General features: G+C 56.2%; 1 long non-coding RNA gene across 1 annotated transcript in view; it reads right to left on the bottom strand.

Annotated features, from left to right (window-relative positions):
* Positions 1 to 3,006, bottom strand: part of LOC144594090 (uncharacterized) — a 158,165-nt gene extending 155,159 nt beyond the window's left edge. Inside the window, exon 1 of the long non-coding RNA XR_013547324.1 lies at positions 2,647 to 3,006. This is a non-coding gene — a long non-coding RNA (uncharacterized LOC144594090). The remainder of the gene's footprint in view (positions 1 to 2,646) is intronic.
* Between the last annotated feature and the right edge of the window lie 2,994 nt (positions 3,007 to 6,000).

Below are 6,000 nucleotides of genomic sequence, written 5' to 3' on the forward strand. Positions count from 1 at the left end.
AAGGGGTATGGGGAGAAGGCAGGAACGGGGTACTGATTGTGGACGGTCAACCATGATCACAATGAATGGCGGTGCTGGCTCGAAGGGCCAAATGGCCTCCTCCTGCATCTATTGTCTATGTTTCTATGCAGACAGAGAGAGAGAGAGAGCAGGTCCCCGGTTAGCCAGTGAGCCGAGCGTTACTGGAAATGACCAGGATGCAGGGAAGGGTCTTGGACAGTTTACCTGAGCATTGACATCAAACTCGGGGAAATCTTCTTACTAAGTTTTATAAAGTTCTGAGCGGGGCAGATGTACTTTGAGGCAGTTGACAGCAGCTGTGGCCAGTGGCACTGGACCCTGGATGTGGAGAGGATGTTAGTGGGAGAGTCTAGGACCAGAGGGCACAGCCTCAGAATTAAAGGATGTTCTTTTAGGAAGGAGATGAGGAGGAATTTCCAGTCAGAGGGTGGTGAATCTGTGGGATTCTTTGCCACAGACGGCTGTGGAGGCCACAAGTCAGTGGATATATGTAAGGCAGAGATAGATAGATTGTAGATCAGTGCGGGTGTCAGGGGTTACGGGGAGAATGCAGGAGAATGGGGTTAGGAGGGAGAGATAGATCAGCCATGATTGAATGGCAGAGTAGACCTGATGGGCCGAATGGCCTATTTCTACTCCTATCACTTATGACCTTATAAACACACCGGGTACAAATGGGCACATTTGCCACTGTGGAAATCTGTGGGACAGGACGTGGATTTCAGCTCCACCCCCCCCTCCCTCCCCCCCCCACCTCCTCCTCCCCCCCCACCTCCTCCCCCCCCCCCACCTCCTCCCCCCCCCCACCTCCTCCCCACCCCCACCTCCTCCCCCCCCCACCTCCTCCCCCCCCCACCTCCTCCCCCCCCCCCACCTCCTCCCCCCCCACCTGACTGTGCTATCTTTAAGAGCTCTGTCTAACAGTAGTGAACTTTGTACCAAATATCTAAGGAACACACAAAGCATCCCAGTCACGCAAAGAATGTGACTCTGGAATCAGAGAAATGCAACGTAACCCATCCGGTTTAGTATTAACTGCAAACTGCTGGGTTTGGCATCGTGAAGTGCTTTCAGGAGGAGAAGGAGTGAGTGAGTGAGTGAGTGAGTGAGTGAGTGATTGAGTGAGTGAGTGAGTGAGTGAGTGAGTGAGTGAGTGAGTGAGTGAGTGAGTGAGTGAGTGAGTGAGTGAGTGAGTGAGTGAGTGAGTGAGCTCACTGCTTTCATTAAAAACTGAAGCAACAGGTGAGGTGAAGGAAGGTGTTTAGTGGAGAGGGGTAGATACGCCAAGAACTGGCTTCAGGTCCACACCGACTCTGCTGTAAATTAACCAGCAAGATGCCGCAAGAGTTTCATTGTCTCCGATAATGCTGACCAGTTAAAACCCGCTGCAATTTGGTTTTTTTTTCTCTAAATTCTTTGAATTTTTTGGAAAAAAAAGACACAGGAAACGGAGTTGCAACTTCTGAGCTCTGACTGCTCAGCACCACACACTCAACTTCCCCCTCAGTAACACTGTGAACCAACACACTGACAAATACCTCCCTCCACTAGTTCAGTCAATGACTACAAATTGGTTCAACCGCGCAGAGCCAGTGGAACCTGTAGCTGCAGACTGACCACTCTGGGCACACATGCAGGTACTGTGCAAGACTGACCACTTTGGGCACACATGCAGAGATACTGTGCAACAGACTGACCACTCTGGGCACACATGCAGGTGCTGTGCAGTAGACTGACCACTCTGGGCACACATGCAGATACTGTGCAACAGACTGACCACTCTGGGCACACATGCAGGTGCTGTGCAGTAGACTGACCACTCTGGGCACACATGCAGATACTGTGCAACAGACTGACCACTCTGGGCACACATACAGACCATTTGCAAATACTGCCCCAGAAGCCATGTCACGACAGAGAGATCTCACTTAAATTAATGGCATTAATAGTAGAAACATAGATAACAGGTGCAGGAGGAGGCCATTCGGCCCTTCGAGCCAGCACCGCCATTCATTGTGATCATGGCTGATCATCCACAATCATTAACCCGTGCCTGCCTTCTCCCCATATCCCTTGATTCCACTAGCCCCTAGAGCTCTATCTAAATCTCTTTAAAATCCATCCAGTGAATTGGCCTCCACTGCCCTCTGTGGCAGAGAATTCCACAAATTCACAACTCTGGGTGAAAAAGTTTCTTCTCACCTCAGTTTTAAATGGCCTCCCCTTTATTCTTAGACTGTGGCCCCTGGTTCTGGGGTCACCAATTCATGGATTGTGACTTGTGGAGATGCGTCTCGACCCGAAACGTCACCTATCCATGTTCTCCACAGATGCTGCCTGACCCGCTGGGTTACTCCAGCACTCTGTGTCCATGTTCTCCACAGATGCTGCCTGACCCACTGGGTTACTCCAGCACTCTGTGTCCATGTTCTCCACAGATGCTGCCTGACCCACTGAGTTACTCCAGCACTCTGTGTCCATGTTCTCCACAGATGCTGCCTGACCCACTGGGTTACTCCAGCACTCTGTGTCTGTGTGTGCCTAACTGGGGCAAGCTCAGTGTGCACCCTGAGGTTTAAACATGCAAGCTTCTAGTTGAGGGGAAGTGTGAATATTGTCACTTACCCGTGGCAGGGGCTTGCTATGTTCCATGCATGTTCCATGTGACAGGGGCTTGCTGTGCTGTGTTCCATGCATGTTCCATGTTGCATGTTCCCTGTGGCAGGGGCTTGCTGTGTTCCATGTTGCATGTTCCCTGTGGCAGGGGCTTGCTGTGTTCCATGCATGTTCCATGTTCCCTGTGGCAGGGGCTTGCTGTGCTGTGTTCCATGCATGTTCCATGTGGCAGGGGCTTGCTGTGCTGTGCTCCATGCATGTTACATGTTCCATGTGGGGGGCAGGCAGCCTCCCTCCACAGTGCAGAGGGGTGAGTGGACGTCCCGTTGCTGCACTGCCCTGCACTGGCTCGCAGCTCTGTCCCCTGTCCCAGCGCCAGCGCTCTGTGCAGCGCCGCTCCTGCAGCGGGCTCCAGCGGGCGCGCGCTCCCGTTCCCGCGCGGGGACGCGCAGCGGGGGATCCCCGGGCTACCGTACACCCGCGAGTAGCGGCGCCCCCCACACACACACGTTGCCGACACCCGCGCTCTTCAGCTGGCTGGCAACGGTGATGTGCAAGTGCAGCCAATGTGGGGGGGGGGGGGGGGGCAGATTATGGGGGTTGGTTGGGTGGGTGGGGGTTTGGGTGGGGGGTGATGGGTGGGTTGGGGGTTGGGTGGGGGGTGATGGGTGGGTGGGTTGGGGGTTGGGTGGGTTTGGTGGGGGGGGTTTGGGGGGGGTGGGTTGGGTTAGGGGGGCTTGGGCGAGTGGGTTGGGGGGTTTGGTGGGGGGCTCTCGGCCCCTCTGCTGATGGGGCACGGGTCAACTAAAGGGGCAGGACAACAGGGAGCACTGAGGTGCCCCCCCCCCCTCCCACCCATCACCAGACACTGAGGTGGGCCCCCCCCCCTCCCACCCATCACCAGACACTGAGGCGGCCCCCCTCCCACCCATCACCAAACGGTCCCCCCTTCCACCCATCACCAGACACTGAGGTGGGCCCCTCCCTCCCACCCATCACCAAGGCTCCGTGCGATCCCAGCGCACCCCCATGGCTCTCAACACTTCCTCTCCACAGGGAATGGTCTTGGCATCATGGACATTGTGGGCCGGGGGGGGGGGGGGGGGGTAGGGGGGGATAAGGAGGGTTGAGGGGGATGGAGTGGGTGAGTGGGGGGGGAGGGGAGGGGGCGGGGGGGGGGGTATAGGTGAGGGGGAGAGGCGGAGGAGAGGGTGCTGCACCAATGCAGGAGAGGTTTGGTTCTTGGTCTAGTATACATATATATATCCCTCCAAACCTGTCCTATCCATGTACCTGTCTAACTGATTTTTAAATGTTGTTATAGTCCCAGCCTCAACTATCTCCTCTGTCAGCTCGTTCCACACACCCACCACCCTCTGTGTGAAAAAGTGCCCCTCAGGTTCCTATTAAATCTTTCCCCTCTCATCTTAAACACATGTCCTGTGCTTCTTGATTCCCCTGCTCTGGGTATAAGACTGAAGTTAGGCACAAAATGCTGGAGTAACTCAGCAGGTCAGGCAGCATCTTTGGATAGAAGGAATGGGTGACGTTTCGGGTCGAGACTCTTCTTCAGACTGATGTCAGGGGAGGGGGCGTTCCAAGTGTGGATTTCCAAGTCTGAAGAAAGGTCTCGAAACGTCACCTATCCATGTTCTCCACAGATGCTGCCTGACCCACTGAGTTACTCCAGCACTCTGTGAAACGTCACCTATCCATGTTCTCCACAGATGCTGCCTGACCCACTGAGTTACTCCAGCACTCTGTGAAACGTCACCTATCCATGTTCTCCACAGATGCTGCCTGACCCACTGAGTTACTCCAGCACTCTGTGAGGGCCACATGACTGTGGAGACACACACAGTTCCAACTCTATCGTTAAAATCACAGGTTGTTGGATGAATTATTATTATTATTTCCTGTCATCACACAGCTGTTTGCCAATAGCGAGCAAATGTCAGTGCCACGTATTTGGCCTCTGCAAGATCCTTTACAGTGCGTGTGTCATGCAGCATGTCACAATACAATACAATACATCTTTATTGTCATTGTACAGGGGTACAACGAGATTGGGAATGCGCCTCCCATACGATGCAATAAATTAATTAGCTAGTCAGCATAAATTTAGACAGCCCAGAGAAAAACGTCACGGTGGCGCGGCGGTAGAGTTGCGGCCTTACAGCGAATGCAGCGCCGGAGACCCGGGTTCCATCCCGACTACGGGTGCTGTCTGTACGGAGTTTGTCCGTTCTCCCTGTGACCTGCCTGTGTTTTCTCCGAGATCTTCGGTTTCCTCCCACACTCCAAAGACGTGCAGGTTTGTAGGTTAATTGGCTTGGATAGTGTTAATGTGCGGGGATCGCTGGGCGGCGCGGACCCGGTGGGCCGAAGGGCCTGTTTCGTGTGGCGTCACAGTCACGTGTGGCGTCACAGTCACGTGTGGCGTCACAGTCACGTGTGGCGTCACAGTCACGTGTGGCGTCACAGTCACGTGTGGCGTCACAGTCACGTGTGGCGTCACAGTCACGTGTGGCGTCACAGTCACGTGTGGCGCCACAGTCACGTGTGGCGCCACAGTCACGTGTGGCGCCACAGTCACGTGTGGCGTCACAGTCACGTGTGGCGTCACAGTCACGTGTGGCGTCACAGTCACGTGTGGCGTCACAGTCACGTGTGGCGTCACAGTCACGTGTGGCGTCACAGTCACGTGTGGCGTCACAGTCACGTGTGGCGTCACAGTCACGTGTGGCGTCACAGTCACGTGTGGCGTCACAGTCACGTGTGGCGTCACAGTCACGTGTGGCTGCGCCTAACGGCTGCGGCTCTCTGCCAGTCTGTTTGTCTTTTTTTCTTTTTTTTTGTTTGTGTCGGTGTTGGGATGGTTTTTGTTTCTGTTTTTGGCTGTGTATGTGTGGGGGGTGGGGGGTGGGGTGGGGCGGGGGGTGGGGGAACCTTCTTTTATTAGGTCTCTTCCCCGGGGCGCAGCTCGGCCGCGGGGCCTTCCATCGCCCGCGGGGCCTTCCATCGCCCGGCGCGGCTCGGCCGCTGGACTTAACATCGCCGGTGCAGCTCGGCCGCGGGGCCTTCCATCGCCCGCGGGGCCTTCCATCGCTCGGCGCGGCTCAGCCGCTGGACTTAACATCGCCGGCGCAGCTCGGCCGCGGGACCTAACAGTGCCCGGCGCGGCTCGGCCGCGGGACGTTTCAGCGCTCGGTGCGGCTCGGCCGCGGGGCCTTCCATCGCCCGGCGCGGCTCGGCCACAGGACGTTTCAGTGCCCGGTGCGGCTCGGCCGCGGGACTTAGCAGCGGCCGCGGGGCCTTCCATCGCCCGGCGCGGCTCGGCCGCTGGACTTAACATCGCCGGCG

Source organism: Rhinoraja longicauda, chromosome 5 (assembly GCF_053455715.1).
Source record: "Rhinoraja longicauda isolate Sanriku21f chromosome 5, sRhiLon1.1, whole genome shotgun sequence".
NCBI classification, from domain to species: Eukaryota; Metazoa; Chordata; class Chondrichthyes; order Rajiformes; family Arhynchobatidae; genus Rhinoraja; species Rhinoraja longicauda.